This window comes from Martes martes (assembly GCF_963455335.1).
Source record: "Martes martes genome assembly, chromosome: 1".
Classification (NCBI taxonomy): domain Eukaryota; kingdom Metazoa; phylum Chordata; class Mammalia; order Carnivora; family Mustelidae; genus Martes; species Martes martes.
In genome coordinates, this window is record NC_137888.1 from 170,483,030 (window position 1) to 170,496,620 (window position 13,591).

Below are 13,591 nucleotides of genomic sequence, written 5' to 3' on the forward strand. Positions count from 1 at the left end.
CCTCAGAATGTACATTGGTTGAAAGTAAAAGAATGGAAAAAGATATCCCATATAAATAGTAACCAAAAAGGAGCAGATGTGACTATACTACTACCAGACAAAATAGACTTTAAATCAAAAGCTGTTACAAGAGTTAAAGAAGGAATCATGTAATGACAAGAGGGTCAATTCACCAAGAAAATATAGCAATTATTAATATGTATGTGCCAAACACCAGAGCTCCAAAATATATGAATCACACATTAAATGAAAGGAGAAATAGACTTCTCTACAACAATAATAGGAGACTTCAATACCTCCCTTTTAATAGTGGCTAGAATATTCAGACAGATCAATGAGGAAAGAGGGGACTTGAAAAACATTAAAATTGGTTGGATCTAACAGGCAATACAGAACACCAATACAACAATAGAAGAATACACATTTTCCCCAGGACAAGTCAAACACTCTCCAAAATGTCAGGAAACAAAATAACATTTTAATAAAATTTTAAAGTGGTGAAATCAAACAAAACATCATTTCCAATCGGAACAGAATGAAACTAGAAATCAATGGCAGAAGAAAAACTAGAAAATTCAAAAATATGTGGAAATTAAACAACACACTCATAAACAGTGGATCAAACAAGAATCATAAGATAAATTAGACAATATCTGGAGGCAAGTAAAAATGGAAAAACATACCACAACTTATGGGATAGAGCAAAAGCAGTGCCAACAGGGAAATGAAGCTGCAAACGCTTACATTAAAAAAGAAAAAAAATTTTCAAATCAATAATCTAACTTTATACCTCAAGGACTAGAAATATAAGAACTAAACCGAATGCTAAAAAAAGAAATACTAAATAAAATATTAAACATTACATCAGAGACACATGAAATAGAAAGTAGAAAAATACACAAAAATCGACAAAACCCGAAGTTGGTTCTTTGAAAAGATCAACAAAATTGACAAACTTTTAGCAGATTAACTAAGAAAAGAAGACAGAAGACTCAAGTAACTAAAATCAGAAATGAAAGTGAGGACATTACTACTGATCTTGCAGAAATTAAAAGGACTATAAATGAATACTATGAACTACTACATGTCAACAAATTGGATAACCTAGAAGAAATGGACAAATTTCTGGAAACACACAACCTAACAAAAATGAATCATTGAAAAAATAGAAAATCTGAATTGACTGATGTGTAACTAGTATGGAGATAGAATCAGAAATCAAAAACTGTCCAACAAGGAAAAACCCAGTAATAGGTGGCTTCACCATGAGAAAACAGTCAATAAACTAGGAATAGAAGGAACGTACTTCGATACAATTAAAACCCATATATGAAAAACCCATAACTAACATCACATTCAATGCTGCAAAACTGAAAGCTTTTCTTCTAAGATCTGGAAAAAAGCAAAATAACAACAACAACAACAAAACAAATGCTTGTTTTTACTATATACTACTTATTCAGCATACTACTATTGTTCAGCATACTACTAGAATTCCTAACCAGATCAATTAGGCAATAAAAAGACACCATACATCTAAATCATAAAGAAAAGTGACACTGTCTCTGTTTAGAGAAGACATGATCTTTTATGTAGAAAATTCTAACAATTCCACACACACACACACACACAAAATCTCTTACAACTAATAAATTAATTCAGCAAAATTCAGGATACAAAACCAATACATAAAAACCAGATATGTTTTTATAAGCTAAAAATGAAAAACTCAGAAAGGAAAGTAACAAAAATATTTTCATTTAGAATAGCATCAAATAGAATAAAATACTTAGGAATATACTTAATCATGGAGATAAACTTTCCCTACACACAACACTAAAAAAATGTTGCTGACAGAAATTAAAAAAGACACCAAAATAAATGGGAAGACATTCAGCGTTCATGGGTCAGAAGACAATATTTTCAGGATGTCAAAGTATTTAGTACCTTGAAAACACTACGATAGGTAAAATAAGCCATTACACATCAGCAAATATTGTATGATTCCACTTATACAAGGTACCTAAAATGCTCAAATTCACAGAAATAGAAAGTAGAACGGCGGTTGCCAGGAGTTGGAGAAGAGACAATGAGGAGTTAGCATTTAATATGCTTCAGCTGAGTAGCATGAACAAGTTCTGCAGATGGATGGTGTGATGGTTGCACAATAATGTGAATGTACTTCATACCACTCAACTGTACACTTAAAATGGTAAAAAAAAAAAATAATAATAAGGTAACTTTTATGTTATGTATATTTTAACACAGTAAAAAGTGAATTGTGAAAAAGTAGAATGTTTGAAAATAAGAGAACAAAAATATGCCATGCAAAAATATATAGTCCAAACAATAACAAACATTAAAACCACAATAGCTACACATTATTATTAGATAAAGTAGACTTTAAATCAAGACAAAAAATAAAGGGATGTGTTTCAAAATGATAGAATGGTCAATCCACCAGGAAGTTATCACAATTCTAAATTTTTATGTACCTAAAAACATAGCTTCCAAATACATAAGGCAAAAAAGTGACAGAACTTAGAGGAGAGATAGCCACATTCATAATCACAGTGGAAGACCAATATACATATTTCGATCGCTAATAGAACTAGCAAACAAACAGACACAAAGAAATAGTATAAAAGATGTGAAAAACATGATGACAAAAACTGACCTGACACAAAGAGAACATTATATTTAATAATAATAGATGTGCTCGCTTCGGCAGCACATATAATAATAATAGAATATATATTAATGTCAAGTGCACATAAAATATTTACCAAAATTGGTCAAAGCCTGGGTCATAAAACAAGCCTCAGACAATATCTAAGTATTCAACGTTGTCAGAGTATTTCCTCCAATCACAATGAAATTAAGCTAGAAGTCAACAAGAAAAATATAACAAGAAAATCTCCAACTGCTTAGCAATTAAACAATATACTTCTACATAACCCACGGATTACAGAAGAAATCAAAATAAAAGCTAGAAAATGTTTTTAACAGAATGATAATAAGACATTTAAAAACATCAGGAATGCAACTAAATGGAGCACAAATGTAAATTAACAGCATTAAATGCATATATTAGAATTTTTAAAATGTACCCCCCCACACGCACACCACCTTTCAAAAAATGAGCCAAGCTTTAATCTCAAGAAGCTGGGGGAAAACAGCAAATCAAAAATCCCATTGGTTGTTGTCTTAGTCCATCTCTCCTTTTGTAATAAAATACAGATCCTTGTTAGCTCATAAACAACAGAAATTTATTTCTCACTGTTCTGGAGGCTGGGAAGTCCAGGATCATAGTGCCTACAGATTTGGTGTCTGATGAGAGGTCCTGGTTCATAGACGGCAATCTTTTCGCTGTGTCCTCATATGGCAGAAGAAAGCAGGGCACTCCCTCAAACCTTTTATAAGGGCACTAATCCCATTCATGAGAACTTTGCCCTCATAACCTAATTATCTCCCAAAGTCCGCACCTCCTAATATCATCACTGTCGGGGTCAGAATTTGGGGTGTACAAAACCATATACACAATAGTAATTATTATTTGTAATTATTATTTACAAAGACAATGGATGCCTTTAGAACATCGGGATCTGGCAGAAACTGTCTGAGCTACAGGACAATAGCTAGCGTCACTACTAATAAAACAAACCAATATTATATTACTCCTAATGTAATGCAAGAGTAAGTGCATGACTTCACCAAACTCAATTCTTGCCAAAATGTTTATCTGAATCTAGAAAAGAGGAAATAATTCCAGATTATAGAAGATTCTACTACAGAGAATCTGTTTTTAAATATATATGTAACATAGTATGATATATATATGTATATCATATATATATTTATATATATATATATATTTCAGCTGGATTAAATAGTGCATAGTAACTTCGTTGATTTTATTGTAGAGGATCAGTCAGAATTTGTGGACTGACATTGGCCACACTTCAAGTAGCACTGACGTAAGGCACTGGAGGTCCAGGTGAGTTTATCAGGCTTTACAAAATAATTGCAGGTTTTGGGGCAGAAGAGTGAATGATCTAATTTATCTCTTAAAACTTTCACCTTCACTTCAAAGATTTGGGTTTCCTAAGATGCAAAGAAAAGAGGTCTCCATGCCATCACCATCTCTTTCTGGAATCTCATATTAACTAGAGACACTTCCTCTGTACTCATGAGGCACAGGACCCTGAACAAGGTGTCATATTTCAAAGCCTTGCTTGCTGATGCATAGACAAGTTTGGTTAGGAACTGAAAAATAACTGAACCAGCTCAAATCCCTAGCATCCACATGTCACCTGGATTGAATTCTCTGCCAATGACACTATTCCTGTATCTCATTTCTCTCTGTTCTGTTAGCAAGGAACTGCATTCGACACCAACAGTGGGTGTCAATGACTTTGGAAACTAGCCTGCCATCTAGAGAAATAGAGTTAATTACTTATATGAAGTGACTGAATAACCAAGGGGATGTACTTTTGACGGTGCTAATACGTCAGCTTTACTGTAACGAGGTTTTGTTGGTCCCTTGACAAGGCACTCTCATACACAAAAGGCAAATGGCAAGCTTAGAAATGTCAAAGAATAGCCCACCAAAGGAGCTAGAACATCTCAATGAGTTATTTTGGGGAGCTCATTGCTCTAGAAGTATGCCGGACTGCATTTTTACCCGATGTTTAGTTCTTTGAGCTCCAAAAAGGACATTTGACTAGTTTGCAGCCCTTCTTGTACATGAAAACAAACAAAAACTTAGCACTTTTTCATTTGGCTTACCTCTACTTCTACTCTTATCCTCCAGCTAACCAACAGTAACAATGCTTCCCATGGAACTGTGTGATGGCTACTTAACTGCCAGAAAACACTGAATTCATCCACTATCTTTGATAATCATGGTCACTGAGGGATGCAGAACCATTTCCAGTTCCTGCCTCTCCTGAGGCCCATCTCCTGGAGGTAGCAATCCGGAAAAATCTTTCCTTAGAGAAGCTAACAGTGTGAAGGATCCCTGCATTTTAGGAAAAAAGGAAATGATCGGTTCCTTTCAGGTGGTCCATGGTAGATCAGAAAATACCTCTCCTCTCCCCACCCTACTCCACTATGCCTCTATGATTTCCATATCCTAATCCCTGGAATTTGAGAATATGTCATGTTACATGCTGAAAAGGACTTTATAGATGGAATTGAGGTTACAGACTTTTTCTTTTTTTTTTTTTTTTTTTTTTTAGAGAGAGAGGGGAAGGGCAAAGGGCGAGTTATAGAGAGAATCTTAATCAGGCTCCACTGTGGAGCCTGACGTGGGGCTCCATCTCACAGCCCTGACATCATGACCTGAACCAAAATCAAGAGTCAGACATTTAACTGACTAAGCCACCCAGGTCTCCAGTTATAGACACTTTAAATTAGCAAGACTATACTAGATTATCCAGATATATCCAATGCAAACGTATGGGCCCTTTAAAGTAGAAGATAGGCAGTAAAGTCCATGACAGAGATGCAGTGATGGAAGATGAGGCAGGAGAGACTGAAATTGTAAGCAGGGCTCCACCTGCCATTGCCTGCTTTGAAGACAGAGGAAAGTGGCCATGAACCAATGAGCCACAGCAGCTTTGCGACCTGGGATCAATACACAGCTGACAGCAAAGAAACAGAGAGCTCAGTCCCATAACCACGAGGAAACAATTTCTGCCAACAACCCAAATACCCAAAAGCACCTTTTCTTCTCCAGCCTCCAGAAAGAAATACATTTCTGGTGACACCTTGATTTTAGTCCAGTGAGCGCCATGTTGGACTTGTGACCTACAGAACTTTAAGTTAAGAAATCTGTGTTATTTTAAGCCACTAACTTTGTAGTACTTTGTTACAGCAGCAATACAAAATTGACCCATGGTCCGTAAGAGGCAGATATTTAGAAGATGCTCCGTGACATTCAGAAAAGCAGGGCAATGAAAAAGTAAGCAAGTACAATGGGGTTGCATCTTATTACATCTTCTGCCTGTTTCCTTCTTCCAATTTACTTATTTTGTTATATAAGTTTGGGCAAAAAGGGGAGTCAGAGGGAAGGAGGGAAAGAAGTAGGAAGGGAGGGAAAGAGAGGACAGAAGAGAGATTGAGAGAGAGAGAAAAGAGACAGAGACAGAGGGAAAGAACAATGTCTGCAAGTGTCGTCGTCTTGAGATGCCACCATTCCACTCAGTAAGCACACACCCCAGGGGACCTGAGTCTGATGTTTTCCACCGAGTCTCGGGTCCTACACAACCATCAGCTGGCAGTCAAGGAAAATGTGATTCATTTCAGTACTTATGGAAAACCTGGCTGTTCTTAACTAAATATTACTTACACTCTTCTCCAACAAAGCACCTTGCTAAAGAACACTAAAGGGTAATTGAATAAATTCTTGCCTTAAAACCTAACCTCGGGGTGCCTGGGTGGCTCAGTGGGTTAAAGCCGCTGCCTTCGGCTCAGGTCATGATCCCAGCATCCTGGGATCGAGCCCCGCATTGGGCTCTCTGCTCAGCAGGGAGCCTGCTTCCTCCCTTCTCTCTCTGCCTGCCTCTCTGCCTACTTGTGATCTGTCTGTCAAATAAATGAATAAAATCTTTAAAAAAAAAAAAAAAACCTAACCTCAAGTAGAAGCGATTCTACTCTAAAGATAAAGGATGAGGTAGAACAGTATCTCTTATTCACAGAAATCCTCGACAATGAACTTCAGTTTGAACAAAAATTCAATTATTGCTGTTAATAAGAATTAGAGAGATACACAGCTGAGAGTTTCATCAGCTTGCAAGAGTGAATCTTGACCCCTTTCAAATTCACTCTCAGTGGCCCTTTGACTCACAGGCTCTGAGGCCTGACAGCACACTGTCCTTGTCCCAGACTAGCCAGTGGTAGCTCTGTAGCACCTCCTACACTTGCTTTATCCTCTACTACTCCAGCTCACGGACATTGTCCTAATGGCTGGTCACACAATTGCCCAAGATGGTCTCAGTATGCTGTGAGCTAATAAAGAATTAAAATGGATATTGAATACAAAAATTTCAAGGAAAGAAAAAGCTCTGATATGTAAAGGAGTATTCCTTTTAATTGTGAAATCTCAGCCACTCTGACAAGCAGGAGGAGTTCTTTTAGAACACTCTACAAATCATGTAATCATGATGCTTGGTGTTGAGATATGAAATCGTAACGATCGTGGGAAAGATCTCAAAGACACTGAGAAGATTGTGACCCAACCCCCTTAATTTACTGTAGGGAAAACATAGGTCTGACTGAAGATGTTCAGATGATTCAGCGATGCATGAGTTAGGGTTTTACCAGTGGCTCCTAGCATTCTGATGCACTCATAGATTCATCATTCACTCATTCAACAAATATTTAATAAGCCCCGTGCCAAACACTGGTATGGGTGCTGAGTATTTAATCATAACAAAGTACAGTGAAGTGAGATTATTTTGGACTAGAAATTAGTCACTTAGTCTTCCAATGTTCTTTTTAACTTGCCTTTTAATTACCTTTCTATTTCTCTATTGAATTACTTACATATGTAACTATACTTTCTTAAACACTCCCTTCCCAGGGGTCACAATTAAGATTCTCCCTCCCAGAACTTTATGTCCTTGTATTAGTCTAATTTTCATAACCTAATATAAGCAGCCCATAATGCACATTAATCTCTAAGCATCAAACAAAAATCAACAAATGATTACAGAGTACTTATCACATAGGAGCATCAATCCAAGAGCTGGTGGTCATTCAACAACACGTAAGATGGAGTCCCTTTCTTCAAGGAAGTTAGTTTACTTAGGAGGATAAAATGAGCATCCTTAAAATGGAGCACAGGAAGCTGGAGGGACAGTTATATCCAAACAAGAAAATGCAATTCCTATGCAAAATAAATGCCAGCTCAGAGGTTTCCCAGAAAGGCTGACTTATGACCTCAATTTTCATAATTGTTAGAACTATCTGGGAATGGATATGTAAGGAATTTCTGAAGAGAATAGTATGAGAAAAATAACTAGTGAAGTAGAAAAGCCTCAGATGCATTTGAGAATAATAAATGGACGGATCTGTCTCCACAAGGGACTGAGCTATTTTTTTTTTTTTTTTTAGGGGAGGGGAATGTATACAATTACTCTAATTTGAACTGAGAAAGCTCTCCTAACTTGGAAGTGTTAGCTAGAAAACAAATTCTTGAGTCTTTCCTCCTCTCCCTTGATACCTACTGCCCTCATCACATCTAATCTCCCCCTCTGGACTCTACCCCCTGGACTAACATTCCTCCCTCAACCTGAAAGCCTTTGCTACCTGAGGGCTACCTGAGGTCATATGGACATCACAAACTTACTGCAGAACTAGTAAATACCACTTTTTGCACGTATAGGCCCATTATCTCAAATGTGTGCAAATATTTTATAACCATCATGTGGAATTCGCAGTATTCCTTGTCATGATTTTTTTCTCAAGCAGGTGATACCAAAGGAACTATTTCCAGAATGGCAGGGTTAGGATATTTGGAGATCCTCTAAAATTATGAGGATGTTAATTGCTCTATCACCACAACTAACAGCTCCTACTTTCAGACCTACCAAGGAATCACTGCAGTTCATATGGATTTACAAATAGTTAATTTTGCCTTAGGGAAAATGCCAGACTCGAGTTATTAAAAAGTCATTTAACTTTCTCAGATCCTGAGGATTATGGTACTCAAGTTAACAGGTCAGTACAAAATCCAGTCCATACCTTTCAAAGTATGTACTTAAAGCCTACAAACACTGAAGTACAGAATGGTGTTGAGTCTCTCACTGCTTTGTTTGTCTTCTTTAAGCTTACCTACATGACTAATCTTATTGCTTTATCCCTCTAGCAGAAGATGCTCTAGCTGAAAGTCTACTCTAGGCTATAAAAATTAGCCTCTTATAATTTCTACCTAAAGTTGGTCACCCCAAACGGTACTCATGAAGTTAATCGTGTAGTTCCTGCTTTTCATAACTTATTAGAAGAATGGTAGGTCTTTATGAGGCAAAGAGATATAAGTTGCTCAGGTTTCTGAGACTGAACATAATAGAATTTAACCATGAGGATGAGGCGCACAAGATTTTAAGATAGCTTACATTTGCTCCATCTGGTCAACCTAGGAAAATGATTGTTTTTGAAGAGTCATAACATTTTAAAAGATTGGAAACAGCTGTTTTTGTTCCTTCTCACTTGGTTTACTTCCTTTAGGCAAGGATAGTTCAGAAATCATCCTCAGGGCAAGAGGGAATACGAATTATAATTCCCAAAGAGTGATTTCCTAGCAATTTAGATTTTTCCCTTGGGATGGCTGGGAAACATCCCACCCAAGCTCCTCACAGGTGGGACTTGCATGTGACCCTGTATTCAGGAGGACCCCTCTCTTGGTTTAATATTCTATTGTCACTGTCTTGAAATTCTTAATGACTTTTTAGTAAGGAGACCTGATTTCATTTTGCATTGAACCCCACAAATTATATAGTCAATACTGCTCATAAAAACATTACATCAAAATGTTTTTGGCTGCAAATAAACCCAACTGAAATTGGCTTAACCCATGAGAAACATTTAACCTTAAATAACAAGAAATCCCCAACTGGGTTATCCCAGGACTGCTATAACTTAACAATATCACTAACCAGGCAGACAAAAATAGTTATAAAAGTTTTTAGGTCCCTGTGTTCTGTTTTCAGTCATTCTGATAAGGACCTCATGTAACAATTTCTCTCCAAGGTGGTAAACTCAACAATATTTTGAAGGCCTGACCAGCCAACTATATAGTCAAAACAGAATTTTTTACAATATTAGGGATGGGATACAGAAGAGAGATCTAGATCTTGTATCCTGTCACAAGGTTATGAGACATATGGATTCTAGTTTCTTAACCGTGTTCATGCAATCGTGAAGGAGCAGTATCGTCTCTCAACCAAATGTGCCAATCACCAATGAAGGTTATTTCCAACATCTCCTCTAAGAACTAACAAACCTTCATATATACATTTCAGTAACAATATTTGAATTAATTACATGGTCCCTTTGATAGCATGGATTTCTTCTAGGGGCATGTCAAGGTATAGATTAAAGTTATCTTGGGGTGCCTGGTTGGCTTAGTCAGATAAGCAGCCAACTCTTGATTTTGGCCTCAGGTCATGATCTCAGGGCTGTGAGATTGAGCCCCATCTCAGGCTTGGCATGGATCCTGCTTTAGATTTTCTCTCTCCCTCTCCCTCAGCCCTTTCCCTCGCACTGGCATGTGTGTTCTCTTTCTTTCAAAAAAAAAAAAAAAGTTACCTTACACATACACACAACCCCTAACATTCTTTTTATGTTGACGTATTTTTAAAAGTAATTTACCAGCATACAATATTACACATTCCTTTTAAGAGTAAAGGAAACCCACTCAACTGTTTTCATATCTCATTCACCAGAATTTGAATACCTATTCCTTACCACCTCAGTTACCAGTAACAGTCACCCTGGAAACTAGAACAGAGGTCATATTCTCTGAAACACCTACCCATAACAGAAGCATAAATAAAGTGAAAATTTCAGTAGAAAAGAGGTGGAATAGCAATGGTTATAAGAATGATAACCCACAGTAACCTTGCTCTGAACTCCTTTCCCTCACTGGAAAACTATCTTACCAGAGATGACTCAAATCCAGACATGCTCTCTACGAAAACATACATAAGACTAAGTCTATCGGCATACAAATGACAGCCATCTCACAAACTGCAGCAGAGAGCTGTGTAAGTGTGTTCAAGAGACAAGGTGGGGAAGACAGGTCATTGACAGACTACAAAGGAGCTTGGGTGCTAGTCTTTACACTTTAGGTGACTATATGAAAGCAAAAAGGCAAAACGTTTGAGAGCAAAGGATACTCAACTTATTTATCAGTTGTGTAGCCTGCAACAAGTCCTTTAAGTTCTCAGATCATCAATTTTCTCATCTACAAACTATCTGTCCTAACAGTAGCTGCCAACCCAAGATGCATGTAACTACTGAATGAAAACAGTGAACACACCAAGCTCAGTACTGGTAAGCACTCAATTACTGTGCCCCTGATGAGGTAAATTGTCAATAGTTCTAAAAAAAAAAAAGCCATTAATGTTGGGTGTATAAAACCAGTGCAAAAATATGCTTGGGAAAGAGATTGGGAGCTAAGACTGCTATCCTCTCAGTAGAAATGCTCACCCAGGGCCTATGCTGAAGCCATCCTGAAAGAGGAAAGTGTGCCCAGGTGTGCAGTGTGCCCAGGTACTAGGTAAATGTGGGGATGGGTAGTGACAGGCCTTTCTTGTTAGTCACTGAATACAATACAGTGAGGTACAACTAAGCTAACAGTCATTTTCAAATGGTTCCCTACGCAGTATGACAGATTAATGAACTAAAGAAATGTGCACTTCAAAGGCTTGACTTACACACAGAAAGAACTAACTTTATATGTGAAACAAATTTTTTGCATATACAGCAGCTAAAAAAAAAATCATCAAACCATGTATAACCCTTCTTTTTAAAAATCATCCTAGTGTGATGCCTAGCTGGCTTAGCTGGTAGAGCATGCGATTCTTGAACCCATTGGAGTCATGTGTTTGAGCCTCATATTGGGTGTAGAATCTACTTAAGAAGAAATAAAAAATAAGATATTTTTAAAAACAACATGTTTAAAAAATGAGAAATAAAATCATCTTGGAATATCTCCCTGTGATTCCTCTTATTTAAGAGTTTGCCAAGGCGGGTTTTTCTATTAAAAAATCTAGTAAATAGGGGTATATCATCAAAACAATAAAGAGATCTTAATTACAGTTATCCAAACAAGGCCACTATAATTCTCTATTTATTGCAACAAGAAAAATGCTCAGAAGACAATCAATAAATTATGTCTTCCTTTTAGAAAATTCTAGACAATTCACTAATGTTTTCCAATACACTATTTGGAAGGCAGTTTCTGATTCAGGCTAATCAGACAGTCTTCTGATGAAATTTCAGACAAGACTGAACTCCAAATTCCATACTTAGAAAACATTTGGGGTCAATGCATTTCCGTGCTGGTAGAACAGTACAAAAATAAGGCCTGTGGGAAAAAGCAGCTGGCTCTACAACAGTTCAACAAGCCGCATAAAACTGAAATTAAGCAGTTTAGGATTTTGTTGAATAACTTTTGCCTTTCATTTTCTACCCAATTTAAGGAGGACCAATAATCTTACTTGTTGGCATGGGGGAAAAAACAACAAATGGCACTAAGTTATCAAAGATTTAACACACTCATGTTCTATTAACATAATTAGAAGCATATAAACATAGGCTTTTTTCAGTTTTTTGATCTTATATTACCTTATGCCCAAGAGCCCTTCCTCCATCCAACTAGATAAGGCTAACATCAGTACTCCTTGCTTCAAGGAAGGGAAGGACAAAGAGCAAAAAAGTCTCTCTTCTAAGCTTTGCCTTTTAAGAGTTGAGGTCCTGGCAGGGGCCATGGATGGAGCACACATGTAATGAGTCAGAGCAAGGCTTCTAGGCTCCCACAGATAAATGATGATTCTCTAGGTAGAGGGGGCTAGGAGAGAATGTACAAGGGAGAGAGGAAAGCCAAGGACCAAGGAAGGTCTATTTCATTTAGGTTGAGCCTCAGGGGGGAAATATTCCCAACATGTATAAGGAATATTTTGTAGATATTACCATAATATGTTCTTCTGTGTTTATGAATACCAATGTCTAGCCATTATGGACATAAACCAACCATTATGGAAATCAAGAGATTTTTGTAGTCTTTCAACTAGATGGAGCGTCCCTGGATTTGGAGGACTGGAAGACAGAGAAAAGATGAAGGTGACTTAGACGCTGAAGGGTCCCCAAGACAGTTTTTGCATTTTGTCTCCCAAGAATGAGTCTCATTGTCTTTGACTAGCCAACTCTAAAGACAATATAAACTCAGTGGCTTTGGGTGCTGCTTTAGTTGGACGATTGGACTGAGAGATGAACAAATCTATGATTTTGTTATTTTCAGCATTTCTTTTTGTTTCTTATACTTGAAAGACACTCTAGTACCATGATTAAAAGTCTGGAACTCTGGGTTAGTCCTGAGTTTGCATTTTTTTTTAAAGATTTTATTTATTATTTATTTGACAGAGATCACAAGTAGGGAGAGAGGCAGGCAGAGAGAGAGAGGAAGAAGCAGGCTCCCTGCTGAGCAGAGAGCCCAACATGGGGTTCGATCCCAGGACCCCGGGATCATGACCCGAGCTGAAGGCAGAGGCTTTAACCCACTGAGCCACCCAGGTGCCCCCCCGAGTTTACATTTACAATCTTCTACTAATTATATGATCTTAGGTAATGATTTAAACAACTTCTTTATCTGAAAAGTGATACCACTACTTTGCTTGGGAGAATTACAGGAGAGAATATAGTAAATGCACTGTGCCAGGCACATAGGGCTTATTAATAAATGGAAGCTACCCAATGGGCTGATTATACTTACAATTCTTATTGAAATACTTTGGAATCAAGAAAATTGTGAAGTAGTTTAGTCAAGTCAGAGCAGAAGATACAGCTAGAAAAAGTGCATGCAGAG